This window comes from Manis pentadactyla, chromosome 5 (assembly GCF_030020395.1).
Source record: "Manis pentadactyla isolate mManPen7 chromosome 5, mManPen7.hap1, whole genome shotgun sequence".
NCBI classification, from domain to species: domain Eukaryota; kingdom Metazoa; phylum Chordata; class Mammalia; order Pholidota; family Manidae; genus Manis; species Manis pentadactyla.
This window is the reverse complement of record NC_080023.1, coordinates 76390741-76410311: the sequence shown is the minus strand read 5'-3', so window position 1 is coordinate 76410311 and position 19571 is coordinate 76390741. Positions and strand designations below refer to the sequence as shown.

The 19571-nt window shown below is 37.5% G+C and overlaps 1 protein-coding gene and 1 long non-coding RNA gene across 5 annotated transcripts in view; one reads left to right on the top strand and one right to left on the bottom strand.

Moving 5' to 3' along the window:
* The window catches only part of CCSER1 (coiled-coil serine rich protein 1), a 1396684-nt gene that overhangs the window by 211191 nt on the left and 1165922 nt on the right, over window positions 1–19571 (bottom strand). The gene's annotated exons all lie outside the window — the stretch shown is intronic.
* The window catches only part of LOC130683809 (uncharacterized), a 52447-nt gene continuing 42011 nt past the window's right edge, over window positions 9136–19571 (top strand). The window contains exon 1 of the long non-coding RNA XR_008997800.1: window positions 9136–13396. This is a non-coding gene — a long non-coding RNA (uncharacterized LOC130683809). The remainder of the gene's footprint in view (window positions 13397–19571) is intronic.

Here is a 19571-nt window from a genome sequence, read left to right as displayed (position 1 = left end):
GTCTATTCCTGGAAGCCAGGAGCAGAGGCAGCCCTATCCAAACACAGAGAATATGGGATTAGTTTGGAAATAAGTTCACCTTGACAGAAGAGGGTGATTTGGTGGGTAAAAATTACAGATGTCCACTACATTCATGAAAACTGAATGGGTGTCTGATTTACCCAACATTTTTCTTACACAGTATGTAGACCCCAATTTTATCAATCTGTGTAGCTCTAAGATTGGTCTCTGAAACATTCCTATTTTTATCCTCAGCACATAACACAGTGAATAGCCTGAATGAGAGCCTTCTCATATTGAGTTAAAGTTTTCATACTATTTTTACACATATATACTCATTTGTTTATCAGATCAAATCTGGAAGAAAAATGCATTGGTTTGCTCATTTTGCAGAATCAGGGTATGGAAGTGTCTTCCTCACACATCAAATACATGGCATAGTCAACTCCAAAACTGAAAATCACTAGATACTCCTTCAGTTTAAAATCTCAAAATCCATGCTGCTGCTGTATGATTAATCATAATGCATGATATTTTCCCTTAAAAATAGCATAGACTGGAGTGTGAAATGCAACGAACTTTTAGTCACAGCTCTGAAAATTTTCTGATACTGTGACCTTTGGAGAGTTACTTAACTCTTCTTAACTTTAGTATCCTCACCTGTAAAACAGCAATAATACCGGCACACACACTGAAGTTTATTTGGAGAAATAAAAGAGGTCATATAAGTTGACACTTAGCTGTGTTTCTAGCATATAGATGTATTCCTTCCAGTCTGTCTGCTAGCACTACAGTTACTACCACCCGCCTTCTAGGACTACCCGACTATTATCTTCTTGATGTTTATGCTGGACATGAGATTAGGCACCAATAACAGCATCACGTAATTTCCTCAAGCAAAACTAAAATTAATTTGACTTTTTATTTTATTACAGCAAAGCAAGATTGTTCACCCTTTTTCAAGGTCTGACACCTCCTCCTCAACCAAATTGAGATCTAAGATGATGATTATTTTAGATTTAGTTGTTGTCTAGTATTAGTAAGCAGGGCCTCACAAGCTACTTTGAATTTACCTTTCATAAAAAGAACTAATGGAAAACTATTTTAAAACAATGTGATTAATCACACAATATCAATAGGTAGCAATGTTCGGCATCATGCATGCACTGTTCACTGTCTCGCCCTCGGTGCTGAGCACTGGTTTGCTTGGCCATTGCTTCTTTCTGGAATGCTGTCTTTCAGACCTTCATATCGACTCCCTCTCTTCCTTCATTCTCGTCTCTGCTGGAAGGATTTCCTGACTACCGTCTCTGACATAGGTTTCTCTCGTTCTCTTCCCACACATTGCTTAATTTTTCAGCATAGTACTTAAAATTACCTGATTATATACGATTGTTTCCTATCCTCCCACCAGGGAGCAGCTCCAGCAGTACAGGGAAACCTTATGCCTTGTTCGCTTCTGTGTTTCCAGCGGCCAGAGAGTATGTGGCACACAGTAGATTCTCAATAAATTTTGTTAGTTTAGGTGAATTGCTTCTCACCTTATTCCACGTATTTCTCATAATGGAGCAGTTATAGCTGTTACTGTTCACATGGAACATCAATTATTTGATCAAAGAAACCACTATTGACCATTGTATGGGTAATTGTATAACCATTATGGTGTATTTTTTTTTTAAATAAACTTTTCTAAGCTCATTGTAAAATGAGCAGCACTGTTAAATTAAAAGTATTGGCATTCTTTACAGGAAAATAAAAAATAGCCCTATATATAAATATCTGAACTTTTCTGGGCATTTAACACAAATGCAAACTAGTAGATTCACATCTAAATTTGTTTTGCAGTATATTTTATTACAGAAATGAAACCCATTTTTAATAACTAAATAAATGCAGAGGAAGCAAAACAAATAAAAATAAAAACTCTAATTCATAACCTCCACACAAGTACCTTGAACATCAGAACTGTCATCCTTATAACAAGAAAAGAATCTGAGCAAATTTAAAATCAAGCACATTTCTTAGATGCATCAGAAAAGTGAGGTCACAAGGCAATCCACTGCCCCCCAAGTTAGGTAAGTGCTGGTGTGCATACAAAACGGTACAGCCACTTTCAAAAATAGTCTGGCAGCTTTTTTAAACAAAATTAAACATACTCTTACCAAATGATCCAATGATAGCACTTCTTGGTATTTACCCATATGAGTTGAAAACTAAATTCATATAAAAATCTGTACACAGATGTTTATAGCAGCTTTATTCATAATTGCCAAAACTTAGAATCAACTAAGATGTTCTTCCACAGGTGATTGTATAAACAAACTGCAGTGCTTCCATACAACGGATCATTCAGTGATAAAAAGAAATAAGCTATCAAGTCTCGGCATAATATGCAGGAACCTTAAACACATACTGCTAACTGAAAGAAACCAATCTGAAAAGACTACATGTTCTGTGATTTCCCCTATATGATATTCTGGAAACAGAAAAATTATGGAGACAGTAACAAGATCAATGGCTGCCATGGGTTTGTGGGAGAGAGGAATGAACAGACGAAGCACAGGGATGTTCAAGGAAGAGAAACTATTATGTTGTAATGCTGGATACAAATCATTATACATTTATCAAAAGGCACAGAATGTACAACACTAAACCACTTTTAAAATTAACTGCAGTAGTTGTATCTGAAACTAATAATTAGAATTTTTTCTAAACTATAGCTCTTTAGAAGTCCAAGCATATCATCCTATATTGCTTTATTTAATCCATAGCTCAAAAAAGCAAAAGCACTGAATTAATCAGTGCATTTTTGTTTTCTATTCTCTATGTTGCCCTTTTGTAGCTTTCAATTGTAAAGAGAAAATTATGACAATAAAATAAAAACCCAAGTCACCCTAGAAAGCAATGATCTGAAAACAGAGTCAAAGGACTGAAATCATTTTAATAAACTTCATAAATATTGAGAATAAAAAAGCAGAAGACAGCAGAATGAAATCATAGCCTAACCCTATGAGATTTGGGCAGCAAATTTACCATGCTCCTTCACAAATCACTTAATATTTTCATTAAAATGGAAAAACTTAACAGGAGTTTCAATTATGTCCATTATGCCCAAGAGACCAGCTTTTGAAACTAGGCCAACAGATCCTGAATAACTGATAAAAGCTAAATGGTTTTTTATACTAATTGTGCATTATTAAAGCCAGACAGAAATACTTAAAGAAATTTAAACTGATCAGGTTCTATTTCACTGAGTTCGCACAAGTTCATATTTTGGCACCCACAGTGAATTGATATAGATGTTCTTGTGCACAAAATAAAAAAATAACATGGAATCACAATAAGTGCATAACTAACAATGAGACAGATGAACACGGTTCATACTCTTTTTAAAATTATGATTCTTTATGATATTTTATCAAAATATAGTAGGAGACTGTATGTATAACTTGATGATTTACCAAATTAATAGCATTTTAAGATGGGACTTTGCTCTTTCATATAAACATATCATTGCCCGACACCAACAAGAATTACGCATTTAAAAGTTAAAAATTATAATCTCCAAATAATATAGTCCTAAGTGTTCTTTTTAAAGGTTACAGTAGATGACTATTGTGTTTGTCAACCAGCTTCCAGTCATCCTTTCTCAAACCATGTAACAGTTTCTCCCTGAAGGAAAATATTTTTCCTCACACTGGTCAATGCATCTTGTGGAATTCACTTATACCTAGGTGAGGCCCACCATTGTCTTAACCCTAGTGATTGGTCACTGACATTATATTTGCTCTACCAGAACCAAAATTACACTATGAATCTTCTGCTGTAGATTCTGGGAAAGGAGGAAGTAGTATTTGCCTTTGGACTGAAATCTGAAGAATTTGCAGGTTGTTGCTGCCGCTCCTGCCGTTTTGTCACCATGCAAATCCAGACACTAGAGTCACACACAGCACAACGCAGAGCCAAGACAGGAAGTGGGCCAGAAATTGAGAGCTCTCTTGGCCCTATCCCAACATTCACTCTGATTAAGCTACTATGAGTTGGCTTTTCTTTTAACTCACACAAAAAATTTTTTTTGATGCAGAAACAAAGATTGGTAAATGACCAAAAATAAAAAGAGGCTCTATACAGGAATATTTTAAAGCAATTAATGTATTCATTTATTTAATACAATATTATATATCCATTAAGTGTCTATCAATACAGCAAGTACTAAAAAACTCATTTAGAATCCATTTTTAATGATTTTATCTCCCACTTATTTATTTTTCCTTCCTAGGGCACCAAGTCCTCTTAGAGCAAAGATGTACTTAACTGATGTAATTTGAAGTCTCTTGTACCAAAACAATTTTAGTACTGAGATAGAATAGAACTCAGTTGGTTAGGCTACTTAAAGGAGATAAATAGATACATGCTATTGCTCATTAATCATGTTCAATACATGGATCTGACATAAAATGCTACCTACTTAAAATGTTTCATAACATGGAAACTTATCAAATAACTTAAATCATAATAGGTTAATATAATCCTTTTAGAAATGACTGACCAATTAGATCCCTTAAAATAATAATAGTATAAATTACAGTACAATAAAAAAGAATTGATCGGTAGGTAAAGCATGGTTCTGTGATAGTACCTTGAGTTAATTTTTGCTACTTACTGTTGTACATTGTATGACTTTGCCAAATTTCTTAATCTTTTAAGATGTAATTCCCTCAGTTGTAAAGTGAAGGAAATCAAACAGATCTCTATTTTATGGATTTTTAAAGGATGCAAATTATAAGGAATATAAAGCATTAGTATGTGACCTGACACATAATCATCCCTCAATAATTCCTATATTTAAAATTATTATCAAAATAAGGTAATATTAGAGTAAACCAATTGAAATCTTTGGGAGGAAAAAAGCACATATTGAAATTTAAAAAGTACTAATTTTTCTCATTTCAGTCATTTTTCAATGATTTTGTGAGGGCACTGATGACATATTTTCTTTAAGGATTTAAGAGAGTTAACAACTTAGCATTATTCATAAAATAATTATTTAACACTACCATAACATTTAGAAAATGCAACTATATGGAAAATAAATTAATTTATAGTAGATTATTTTCTTTAATTTTGCCTTTTCTTGGTATGAGCTTGCTAAGTACTGTGTACAAGAAAGTTGTATTACCTGTGAGGCACTGATAGAGTTAAAAAGTCAAAAAGCCAAAAAAAAAGATAGTTCTCAAAGTCATTATGTGATGTGATGGGGAAGGCAAAAGGGAAACTGAATAGTAAACAAATGGTAGTCTCCAAATAGATGCAGTATTTTTGGTCAAACTGCCTGTTTATCAAGACTGCTAGTATGCATTTTTAAAAGTTTGTGCTTCCTTTAGGATAGATAAAAATAGTTAAAGGGAAAAATTCATTAGCATGTGGACATCACAGGGAACTTTAATGGATTTCAGTGTTCTGGTCTTTACTTTTCAGAATCTATCATTAACATTTAACCAGAGAGACACTGAAAACAACAACAGCGGGTTCCACATCTACATGAAGTCTTTTAAATTAATGTGCAAAATTTGTTGTAATTCTTACTGCAAACCAGTCATTATGTGTAAACTTAAATTTTAAGTGCATTTTAGTTCATTTGACATATATTTTGACCTTATTTTTAAGGCATTTTAAGACATTTTAAAATCTGTGCTTTCTTCATAGTTGCATCTATAAATTACAATATATTCAGGTCAACTTGCTCATGTAATCCATTTATCATGCTATTTTGATTGCCCTTACCTAATTTCTATAAAATATCACATGAGGACACTTGAACTTTATTATTCCATAATTACAGAATTGTTTCATTAACCCCCTGAAAGGGACAACCCTCTGGACCATGTGATATGCCTTAAAGACTGAAATAAAATGCTTTTTTATTGTACAGTGCTATGCCCTCTCTCCTGAGGCTAGCATGCCTCAAACTGAGGAGTCACCCTATATTTTGCAGTGTTATCATTAATAAAAACTCTTACTGTCTCAACTTAGTGTGTGTAATAACTGTTATAATGTTAGGACAGGCAGCACAGCCATGGCTGCAAGACTGTTGGGAAAATCGTGGCTGGAGACAAAAAGATGCAGAAACAATCTGGGGAGTTTTACAATGCTCATCTGGATAATAAGTTAATCCACCTACATGAAAGAGCTAGCCTTCAAGTCCAAGAGGGTTAAATAATTTTTAATGTGACCTGGGCTATTTTCAAGGAGTTTTATTGGATAAGAAGGACAAAGGTATTGGTTATGGTAAGGTGCTTACAAGACTGTATCTAAAATACTGAAAATATCATTTTCCTCAACTCCATTGCCACTCATCTCTCTCCTATGGAATTTAAAATTTAAACAATAAGAAAACTTACACATAATCTTTAAAAAATGTTCTTATTCTTCAATTTTTCTTTTGATATCAAGCCTTCAGACATTGTTAACTTTATAAAAAGCCTTAATCTCCTTCCAGAGAATGCCTTGAAAGTGTCTCTAGTTATTGAAAGCATCTGTGCTAACATCTACCTTCACTATGGAGGAAAATCCATGGAGGAACAGGACAAGAGTTTCTCCCAGCTCAGCAGCATAGAATTTAGGAGTCCAAATCCAGGCTCAGAAATAAGCCAGAGTACAAAATAGGGTGAGTTCGAAAGACCCAGCTGGCAAACTGGCCATAGTTACTGGAGGTTAGATGAAGCTGTGGTCCAACGTTCACAAGATAGGAAAGGACTGGACACCAACGTGAAAAAGAAGCCGGCTACTTTCTGACATACTTCTTAGTACTTTTCCAATTTGAATGCAGGAACTGGGCAGGGCTAATTACACCAGATACAGTGTACAGTACCTGAAGACAGTAGGTAAGACATGATGCAAAGAACAAAAATCTTCTTCTTTTGTATATATTTCTTGGCTCCAATATGTGGTGGTAAATTAGGAAACTTTAAATATTCACATATTAAAAACGAGCATTATCCTTCAAACATCTATTCAAATAAATTCCTTTAAAGACATTTGTCTAATTTTTTCAAGAAAGATAAATTTCCCTTCTTTAAAATCATTGAAATAGCATCAGTAATTTAAACTTGACTTTTCCTGAAAATATAGCATTGCACTTTAATAGTATTAGCACCTGTTGAAATACCCTCTGTATCTTTTGAGGATCATCACCATAGTCATCCATGTAATTACGTAACAATTTCTACGAAAAAGGCACTAAACCTGACTCTGTTTTAATTTATTCTACATGCAATCGCATTTATTTGCATTTTTAACAATGGGATGCATTCATATATATATATATATATATACACACACAATATTTAATAATTAAATCAACACAAAGTACTGTACTACCAGCCATTAATAGTCTTCTCTGAGGGTAGAAATTTAGAGCTCAGTCAAGTTTAACATTAAGTTTCTGTAATTTTACAGGAAGATAATTTTAATAGGAATATAGAAATATTTTTATTAAAATATAAGTTTAGAAGCCTTATTCTATTTAAGTCAATTAGACCTCTAATTAGGAAAAATGTGAATAGTTATTGTTCTACTAATATTGGAAATCTATTTAAAATGACAGTATCAATCACTTTAGGCATTAGCTCTTTACATCCTGTAATTTGGTCTGAAGAGGTAGTCTTTTCCTCATTTCCTACAGTGAAAGTTCTGAATCTTCACTGTGTATAAAGGACATTTTATCAGAGGTGTTCCTTGCATTCATTATGCCTCCAGTTATAGTAGTATATTAAAGGAAAAGACACAGTATAACAAATACCAAGCTTATACTTCTTGTGCAATAATAACTAAGTATCAAACCAAAGTGAGTTTACTGACCAACTTTATAGGATGTATACCTCTATAAAACATTAAATACTTGCATCTCACAAAATTCTGTCAATAGTTAGAGATAAGATTCTAATTTTAAAACACACTCCTAATCAAAGTAGGATAAATATGTATGCAAGATGCATAGAACCAACATGCATATATAACTACACTGAGCTTTATGTATTGAAATGTAGCTTGATGAGCTAGAGATTGTCTTAATCAACAACACTTAATGAATGTGTTATAGACACAAGTATCATTACAGTTGAATTTCAAATCTGCTTTCCTCTTAACTATGTACCCACACCCTCCTCTTCTACTCTCTGCTATGTTATGTAAAAGTACAGCTCTGCTGAATTTGCTCTTTTCAATTTGCAGCCAAAGCTATGAATAAGAGAAGTAGAAATAAAATGAGCACACAGCAAATGGGAAGTGAAATACGGACAGAAAATAATTTTGTGATTTTTTTTTGATGTGTGGCATGTTGTGAAAATGTAAATGCGTACACAACTCAAATGACTCTATCATTGGCAGTGATGGTAGCACAAATCTTTCTGGACTGTTTTAACTCTGAGTCAACTCCCAGTCAACATGATGTAAGCATGTTTATGTCCTCATTGTTTTATGATCCTGCTAAGGAAATTACCACAATGGGCCACAATCACACTTAGCCTGACGGCCCTCATGCTCAGTCCTTTCTTCATCTGAAAATTTCCTCTGAGCTTTCCTATACACACAAAATCAGCCCCACTGAAAGAAGTCCTCCTTTTTACTCTCTTCACTCATGTTGTGGATAATTATTGCAATACCTCTTGTATGTCTACAGAGGGAAAAGTATTTCCACTCCATACTCCATGAGAGAATGGTCCCTTCTCCAGCCCTGCCTTATTCATTCCCTGAATAGAATGAGGGGGAAGGAGTGATTGTGTCATTCAATAGGACTGCTCTGCTTGGCCATTGCTGGCCCTCCCTCCTCTCCAGAGCTGCCTTCCTGGGGTCTCCTCCTTTGAACAGTAAGCTCCCAGGGAATGGCCAGCGGGCCTGGGAGTGGTAACGGTTGGTATAGGAGGCCTCCCACTCCCCAGCTGCTTTACTCTGTGAAAGGGTAGGTGGGGGGAGTTTGCATGGGGGTGGGCTGGGGAAACAGAAAACACATAAGCACATTTGGCTTCAGTTTCTCCCTGTGACTCCTCTCCAGCTTTACCTGATCTTTGTCTCCCTTATTCCAGGGACTAGTTTTTCATTGGCCAAGAACACTTATAGCCTATATAAAATATGGAGGCTCCAGGATTAAAAATCCCAATTCAGTAATGCCTATTCTCATTCCTATAATATTACAAATAACAAATATTAATTTTATTCAGAATAACAACAGCTTTTTAACTTAAAAAAAAAAGAAACATTAGAGGCCTCATTTCATCTTAGCAAGAAATCCCCCAGGGCAGATTCAAGACAGACAAGCACTGAAGGTTTTTTGATTTTACACTTTTACATCCAGCTCAGGCTAACTTTCACCTACCTCAATAAATATATCTTCCTCACTAAGTGAGCTTTACATGTGGAGGAAGCACATAGCAGATATGCTTTCAGTATTGAGAGGACAACACACATAGGCACACAATTGGACACAGAAACGGTCTGACTCAACTAAACATCACATGTGCAGGAAAATACACCTGCATATGGACACATATTTACCTAATGGTAGAGACTAATACACAGAGCACGTTGCAAAAATACACATGTATATATAAATTAAGCGATGCATACATAATTAGATTTCTCTGTTATGTAAAAAGTGTTTTCTACCACCTTATCTTGTATTTTCTTGGTGTGTGTGTGTGTTCTTTTATCTGTCTCTTTAGACTGATTTTGGATGGCAGCAATTACCTTCCTCATGTCTCCCCAGTCAGCACTACAATTTGTACAGTACATTGCACAACATAATACTTTAATTTATTTTTAATGAATTAAGAAGCATATCCAGGCAAAACTGTGGATATAGGCAAGATCCAGACATACACAACCCAAGAAGTATTTAAAATTGAGAGAGCTGCATAGTGTGAGATTGAGACAGATGTATGGGTTTGAGAAGATATGAGCAAGTAAGATTTAGTTAGAAAGGGAGTAAATGGCAGGGTAGAACAGACTGGCTATCTAACAAAGTGAGCTCAGGATTTTGGTATTAATTATACAAAATTAACATTCTTAGTAATCTCATGGAATTATTTGTTTTCTCAAATTATTGATTAATTCATATAAACATTTGAATGTTTAAAATCAACCGAATGCTCTTTTATTCTAACCCTTTTAGAGTTTCTAAGATATTTAGCAAATTTTTAAAATATTTAAAACTTCAATGCTTAGGTCATGCTCATTTTCTAAAACATTATTACTTTCTCAGTATTTGTTTTACTTCCAGCGTTAGGAAAAAAATATTTGAAAAACAGAAAGGCTGTACTTTAATCAGTCTGTTTCAAAAACTAATATTGAATCCTTTCTAATGTAATCACTCAGACCTAAGTCAAAGAGGAGTTAATTCTGCGTTGCTCTTTAATTATTCACAAGTCCTTTTTCTCATAGTATCAGGGCTCAGCTCCTAACTAATAGCTATGTTTAACCAGTTGTTTTAAACTATAAATTTCTCTAACAGGGTTATGCAAAGATGGATTCTATTTTTTTAGTTATGGAAATTATTACATTCCTTATTGATTTACATGATCACAGCATAATTGAATAGGATATAGGGGGTTGTATATTTGAACTCCAAAGAGGTGTTTTACCTTATTCCACTTCTAGAACAAAAAGTCATGATCCAAGGAGGTAGGAGGTACAATATTATATAGACATAAGGTTAAAATTGAGAATCTGTGTTGTGTTTTAGTCTATATAATGGGTAGAGGGAAGGCTAGCAAATGAACATAATGGACAACATGATCCTTAACTTAAGAGAAAAAAAGGAAAGAGTGATTTACAGATAGCTAAAGTCCTTGCCAGAGTTTATAATGCTTTCCTCAGCAAGTAAGTTGATTGCAAATGAATAATTTTTCAGGTGACATAACACAACTCCAGAAGACAACCCACATTTCCATTCTGAAGAATTCTATGATAAACAAGTCATTTTATCTGATATACAGTGACAGATGATTAAGACAGTGCATTATACTGTATTCAGAATTTTTTTTTCAGGACTATCAATCCAACCATAATGGTATGTTAGAGAAGCATGCACACTTGGACAATTCCTCTCATAACAATAGCATTCCAAATGTTTCTGCAGATGTTTGGTGAAGATTGCCTTTGTGACAAGAATGGATGTTTAGATGCTTATAAGCATAAAAATCTAACACAAGAAAAGGAGAAACACTCTTCTCTAAGAGTAAAGTTTGTTCCTCTCAAATAGTTTTGAAACTGAAGTTTCAATGTGCGATGTGGACTTTAATAAGCTTTTATACATATTACAGAATAAGCTGAATTATACTGTCATTTTTAACAGAGCAGAGTATCTCTCCCAAGAAATAAGGCTTTATTTAAGACTTTACAGGGAAAATATCAAGGCCTTGTTATATAAAAGTGGGTTCAGATTTTACTTGGGTATTTAGCAACAGGAAGTAAACTATGTGACTATAAACTGGATTAGAAATATAAACAGCTCCTCCTGTTTCACCAACCTGTAGTTGGCCTTTCAGAGCTACTATTAATCCTGGTGGATCTTACAAATGCTAATACTCTCACCTTTTACTTCCTACTTTCTTCTGCAGCATTAACAATAAATTGTCATGATTGAGGTAAATCTTCCTGTTTTTCCTCTCCCAGTGGAACATATGGACTCTATTATATGCATATACTGAGTTCTTTATATATATATATATGTAAAGGAACTGGAAATATTGAAACCTAGAGAATTACAGAATTGTTAGATGGCAATGACAATTTTCTGTTATTCCAGTGTCTTTACTCTTATATCCATCCTGCTCATAAATAACATAAAGTTAATTCATTATTTACATCTGAAATGTTTCTACTTTGATACATTTCCCTTTTAATTATACATTCCTTGAGACCAGAGATAATTTTTTTTAGGCTAACTGCAAAAAGTGCTTACTATCTCATACTGTAGTTTATAAATGTAGCACATGGTTTGTAAGCACTCAATAATGTAGATAACTGTGGTGATAATATTATCAGTATGAGCAATTCTTTCCATTTTAGAAAAAAGGATAGAAAGTTATATTTTGATTAGCAAGGAAAATGATTTTGTTTTAAGAATTTTTTAATTATGAAGTATTCTTAAAGTAATAACATCAACTATAAATTAAAATTATTCATAAACATAAATTAGTTTTAAATGACCTCTCTGAATGGTTTCAACACAAAGAAAATCATACTGGGTAAATCGGTACAGCACATTTTTAGAAATTAGCAAGACTTCAATAATTTAATGAGTATCTAATGTCTTACCATTCATTTTTGTCGACTTGAGTTTGTTGAAAATTCATTAAGATGTTTATGTGTATAGCTTAATTTTGATGAAGATGAAAGCAACTTTAGGTTAAAAAATATACTGCAGAGAGCACCTATGGATGATATCGAGTGATACATATGAAAGATACAGACTTTGTAGTTGGGTTTGATGTCCAGCCTGACTACACTTATTAGTGAACAAATATCCTGTGTTGGATGTTGACTTAAGTACAATGTGTTACAAAATCATGGGATCTCTGTGCTGATGGAACTTACAGCCTAGTGGGTGGGGTACTCTATTTTCAAATAATCACATATTTTTAAAATGTGAAAATTTCCAAATTAAAACAGTAAAACCTGTGGAAATTCTGTTTCCATTATTTTATGCAAATTTATAAAGGTTGGTTGACAGGGAGGTAAAGAAAGATTTTCCTAAGGAACTGCCAAAGGACTGAGATCTGAAAAACATAGGAATTAACTAGGTAAAAGGAAGAAAAAGAGGGTGAGTGCCATGGTCCTGCTGCAGGAGAAGGCAGAGAAGAATCAGGAGGAAAAGTCACTGCAGCAGGCCAGTGAGCCGGGAAAGTTTGAAACAAGATGAGGCTAGCATGCAGAGCCAGAACTTGCAGGCCTTTGTGAACACATGAATTATTTCTGGTGTGCAAGGGTGAATCTAGAATTATAGTCAGATGACCAGATCTGCATTTCAAAGAGCAACAACAAAAAACAAACACAAAACAAAAAAACAAACTGCAGTGTTCATAGTGGGATGCAACAATGGAAGCAAACAGATCAGGTGGAACTACTGAAGAAATAGCAATGAAAGATTTAATTAACTCTTCTGGATGGCATTTTCCTCAAGCATAAAATAAGGGGCCAGACTGGATGGCTGCAAAGATCCCTTCTATTCCTAACAGTCTGTGGATCAGGTAACTGGAAAGTTAAACCTGCACTTAATGGGCAGGATACTCATTATAGCAAGTCAAGTTGCTGAAAGCTGAGGCAGATACCTCTCCAGAGCAAATGGCCTCCTTGATCCTATGGCAATAGAGATATTGTAAATTGGACAACTGAAAAGGTAATGAAAATATTTTATTTCTGTTTCCAGAGAATAAATTAGCCTTTTCAACATATTATATGTAGTTTTGTTAGGAAAGAGTATAAAACCTAAATGTGATTTATTCCCACTAGGATGTTAAACATTTTAACAGTAAGGTATTAACAAAGGGCCACAGCTGCTCAGGCTGAGATTGGGGGGTGGGGGAATTGATAAGGGCCTGGCATTACCTGTTTGAGTTTTTTAAATCTACCAATAAAATTAAGACAAATGTAAAGGAAAGATATAACTGGCTTAGGCGACGTCCGGGAAAGAATGTGAACCCTGTAGTACTCAGCCAATGAGGAATCAGGGGAGGGACTCGCGTACTAGGAGATAAATTATTGGCACCAAACTCCCCAGGTGTGCCTGCCCACCAGACACCCGATCTTGCAAGACCATCATTAAAGCCTCAATTTGCTGTTCTCTTTGTCTCTGTGTCCACTTATTGAATTTGGACTAGTGAGTGTGTTTCTCACAATTTGGGGACTCGTCCGGGATCCTCTTGCCTGTGCGAGGTGGGGGCCCAAGTGGAGTGAGAAGACGTCCCGCCCGGCTTTGGGTGGCCCGCTCAGTCTGGGCATCTCACCTTTGCATGGAAGCTGAGGGGAGACCTGAGACTGTTGTGTGGAGACAGCGTGACCGATGCAGGGGAGAAAACACAGGCACCGTGGCAACCAGGCAATCTTGTGCATGAGCCAAGGTAGGAAAATTGGGCTATAAGTACTGCCTTGGTGGTTGGGCATTTTTCAGAGGTCGAGTGTGTGTGGCTGAGACATGTAATCTCAGGGTGTGTGCAAGAAACTTCCATTATGGGGGGTTGAGTACACAGGGAACTCAGACACAGGGACCTCTTGAAGGATGGGAAATACAAATTCTAGGCCTAGGGAAGCAGAGAAAGGGAACAAGATGAGCTCCCTTGAAATTCCCCTCAGATAACCTGCTGGGGTGAAGGTTACAGTACTGGGGGGATGCCTCCTGTACTGGGTTAAGGACAAATAGAAGATAATCAAATTTTGCTGTTTTGTCTGGATTAAAGTTAGATCAGATGAAAACTGACTTTGCCAGGTTTAAGTTATTTTTTTGATAGTAATAAAGCCTCCAGTTCACCTGAGGAATCTGTTGGTTACCAAGGGCGCTTCACCTATTTCCCCTAACACCAGAAAAGGGAAAGCTAGAGAGGAACTACAAGAGACTGCCCAGGACAAGCCCTGGTGTTGGGAGAGCATTGTGTGTTTTCCTCGGTCTCTTTCCCAGCCACAGCCACAGCCACAGCTGCAGCAGAGAGTCGAGGGGCGGGGACACGGTGGTGAGGCGGAGTGAGAGTTTTGTTTGCAGTTACTGGGGGAGAGAGAAAGTGCAGGCGGCCTGGGCAGGGAGGGGCGCCCTGGGAGGTTGGAGAGAGAAAGTTTGAAGTTAAAAGGTTGTGCACTTTGAGGGTGCTGGCAGCCTTGGAGAGAGGAGCACCCCAGGGGTTGGGGGGTTTCCTTTTTAAGGATTCTTTAAGAGTGTAGACAGGACCTGTAGGTGTAGACTTGTCAGGTGGTCTCAAGTATCTTTGATGAGGCATTATATTTCTTATCAGTGAAGGGCCCCCACCCATAAGATGGCGAAATTCCTGCTTCTCTTCTGGGTCCTCGGTTCCCGCCAGCGCCACCTGAAGCCCAATCACCCCTCGCCCCCCTAATCCTAGCACCTAGCCAATAGCCACCAGCCCCGTAGAAGTGACACCTCAATCAGCCCATGCCCCTTCCTATATAACCCAGCACCTTTCCCTAATAAAGCGGAATTCTCCGGTGAATTGCTGCTGTGTGTCGCTCCTTTCCTTTCAATCAGTCCTCTAGGTAATTCTGCAAAATTAGCGTAACACAAAAATTTACTGCTTTTAGTCCCCTCCCAGGATAGCAGCTTCCTGGTTTGGGAGCATATCAGGACTGGTTGCCCTTCTTCCAATGAGGGCAGAGTTATTGGCTGTTTGCTAATAAGTAAGTTGAGAGTCTTGCTTCTTGACCTCCTGGGTATTAAAATGCAATCTTTGGGATGAAATCCTTCCTGCCTTTTGCTATGTTGTTTACTGCCGTGCCTGCATGCTAAATTGGTTGCCTGGGTTGCAGACTATTTGATTGGGGTTGGAAAGAAAAAAAAATAGCATATAGGTAAAGTTAAAAAAAAAAAATAGAAGAGGCTGGGCCTGTATGATTAACATAAGAAGGACAGGCTATGCTGAGGTACCCTCTCCTTTATCTGAGGAATATTCAAACGTTCCAGGCCAAGTTGCTCCTGTCTTTTTGAGCTTTAATTAATCAACTCTGGGTCTTTTTAGTGGACTTTCCTGGCTGTTTTCTCTTTCCACCCCACTCATACCTATTTAACATTGGGACCCACTTTCTTGTCTCCCTCCCTGTGGGTAAAATTGTAACATTTCCAGAATATTTTGCCTGACTTTGGCATATCTGCATATCAACAGGCATTCAGAGGTGGAAAGAAGTATGGCTTTAGTGCATTTGCAGCTTTCCTCAGGTAGAGAGAAGTTCATCTCCATATCAATGGGTAATTACCTGGGCAATGGAGGAGGGCTATTCTGTACCTGAGAGGTGAGGGGGAGGGCCAGTTTTTGGCTGATATTAGAGCCTGAAAGAGAGAAATGGCTCAAGACTGCAGCTTGTGAGCAATAAATAGAGTTTAAACTTTATCTCTCCCTTTGACTGATTTCAGTTTTTAGAGGTATTTTGCCCCAAGATTTCCTCTCCCTGGACTTAACAATGTAAGAAGGACTTAGAGTTTCCCCTTGCCTTCTGGGGAGTCCACCAGGAATCCTAAGATGTTTCCATTGAGAGAGGTCCCAGTAGGACAAGGAGAAATTTGTTAATGCTCCCCTCACAGGTACTGAGGTGAGAAATTTTAAGCATTGCTAGAAGATCCCCTTGGCCTAGTGGACCCACTAGATCAATTCCTGGGACCTAATATATATACTTAGGTTGAACTGATGTCCAACATGAATATCCCATTCCCTGGTGGTGAGAGGGGGGTGATCAGGAGAGCTGCTGTGTCCATTTGGGAACAAAAACACCCACCTGGCCAGGGTGTCCAGTCAGCAGAACAAAAGTTCCCAAATGTAGATCCTAGATGGGATAATAATAATCTAGGAGATAGAATTAAAATGCGGGATCTTTGAGGGCTAATTATAAAGGGAATTAGGGAATCTTCTCAAGATCTCAAAATGTTTCTAAGGTGTTTGAAGTCCAATGGGAAAAGGAAGAAACCCCAACTGCATTTTCATAGAGACTCAGGGACCAGATGAGACAGTATTCAGGACTTGACCCAGAAGCTCAGGTAGGACAGGGTGTTTTAAAAGTCAATTTTGTAACCAAAAGTTGGCCAGATATTGCTAAGAAATTATAGAATTTAGATGGATGGAATGTGAAACCTATAGAAGAATTACTGAGAGAAGCTCAAAAAGTGTTTGTTAGAAAAGAGGCTAGAGCTTGTATTTCAAATTGTTAGAGGGAGAGCCAGACCCTCTCCAATGGAGCCCAGGGGAACTGCAAATTCTAGAGGAATTGAAAGCAATCCTTAGTCACCGCCCCAGTCCTGGCACTCACATCTTTTCACTAGTTTGTTACTGTTGAACAAGGTTCTCTGTAGGGTTTTGACCCAAGCCTGGGGAGGAAAGAAACAACCAGTGGACTTTATGTCTAAACTATTGGACCCTGTCTCTTGAGGATGAACTGAATGTGTTCAGGCCATCACAGCCACGACCTTACTGGTGGAAGAGAGCAGGAAATTAACTTGGAGGAACCCTCATGGTCCGTAGTTCTCACCAGTTTCAGGTCATACTTTATCACTGGGCTGGGCGCTGGTTAATAGATTCTCAAATTTTAAAATATGAAGCAAGTTTACTTGTAAAAGATAACCTGATCTTAACCACAGACAGTCTCAATCCAACCAGCTGCTTATGTGCAGAGGAAGCTGAAGGCCAAACAGAATTGAGCCACAGTTACATAGACCTCATAGAATATCACACTTGGAGTAGTCTATACCTTTGGAAAAATTTGGACAGAAAGAAGCCTCATAAACAGTAAAGGAAAGGAATTGATTCATGGGGAATTAATTAAGGAAGTTCTGGAAAATCTTGTACTTCCAGCTGAGATTTCTATAACGCATGTGAATGGTCACCAGAAAGGAAGTTCCTATGAAGCAACGGGTAATAGGATTGCTGATGTAGCTGCTAAAGAGGCTGCATCTGAGGATCAAATTAGATTCTTGAACCTCACCCCAAATATCCCTAAAATCTCATTGATCCCTACGTTTTACGAGAAGGAGATTAAGAATCTACAGGAGGTGGGGGCATCTCCAGATGAGAAAGGGAGGTGGACTTTCCCAGATGGGAGAGAAATGATTGGCCAGCTATTATGAAAGAGCTGATGAACATGTTACTTAGAGGGAGCCATTCAGGTCCTCAGGCTATGTGTGATGCTTTGCTAAAGGTTTATGGGTGTGTTAGCATTTACACCATTGCTGAACAGGTTTGTAAGAGCTGCATAATGTGCCAAGAAAAAATTACTAAGAAGTGTATGAGAAAGCCAGTATCTGGAGAGAGACTCCCAGGAATAAGACCATTCCAAAGTGCTCAGATTGACTTTACTGAGATGCTGAAAGTGAGAAAGCTTAAATATTTAGTAGTGATTTGTGACCATCTCACTGGATGGGTGGAGGCCCACCCATTAACAATTGCAATGGCAGGATCAGTGATAAAGGTACTTTTTAGAGCAAGTTATTCCTAGGTTTGGGTTAATAGAAAATGTTGATTCAGATAATGGGAGTCATTTTGCTTCAAAAGAACTACAGGGAATAATGATTATTATATGAGCTACCATATCTGGGAAGGGCAACAGACTTGCCCACTATAGAAACAAAAGATGAATTTTTAAGAGAATATGTGCTGGCCATGTCTTCTAACTTATCTTCTCTCAAGCTGAAAGGACTCCTCACTCAGAATCCCCCACTTGAGTTTTTCGCTCACTGCTTCCAGCCTAGAGAGCTGGTGTTAGTAAAATCCTGGAAAGAAGATGGACTCCAGCCCAGCAGGGAAGGCCCCTACCAAGTGCTCCTGATCACTTGAGACTCAGTGAGGACGGCTGAAAAGGGTTGGACTCATTACACCAGAGTAAAGAAACTGACTGGGGGATCTGGGGACAAAACAGAATTGGCAAGTGTCCCAGGTGGCTAACCAACCCTTAAGACTGAAACTAAAAAGAACGTAAAATGTTAACTTTTATCCTTCTAACTCTGTATTTCACAGTCAAGTCACAGGGAGCCCTAGAATGGGAAGGAACTCCTGGTTATCCTGTCAAACTGGTAATCAATATTACTAAAACATCAAGCCCCAAACCATTAGGTTTGATGCTTGTCAGGTCCTCTCTTGTGGTGACCTAAATGACCAAAGACAGCTTTCTGGAGACTGTAACAGATAAAATATCTAAAACAGACTCGTGAAATAGAGATAGGTTATGGAGACACCAATGCCTGGGTAGAGTGGGTTAAATTTTCAGTACTTGCTTTGAATAAAAGCGATTGTTACGCATGTGCTGCTGGATGGCCACAGGCGCAGGTGGTCCCGTTCCCTCTGGCTGGGACACAGATACCACTGGGATGAACTGCATGTTGGCCCTGTACCAGGACAAAGTCGCTTGGGGAAATGAGACTTGCAAGGGTTTGTCTTTACTCTTTCATGCACTAAAGAAGTCAGACCCAAGGGCAATCCCGTCTTTTTCCATAGGGAAGATGAATCACTCCTCATGCCTCTCTAGGCAAGGTGAAGGTTTCAGAACTCCTGTGGGGAACTTACTGACTTGTACCCATGTCCTAAATGTCTCTAAAGAGGGCAACTTCTCGAAATTATGCATCCCCCAAGCGGATGTTTGGTGGTACTATAGAAAGGGGAACCTGCACTACTCATTGCCACCCACCTGGACTGGGACTTGTGCTTTAGTCCAGTTGGCCATTCCATTTACCCTGGCATTTCTCTCCACACCCAATGAAAAAAATTTTCATAGAAGTCAAATCTCAATAGGAGTCCCCAGGGGAGACCCTGATGAATTTAAAGCTATAAACCAAATAGCTGCAAGATTTGAGTCAGCACTATTTTGGTGGTCCA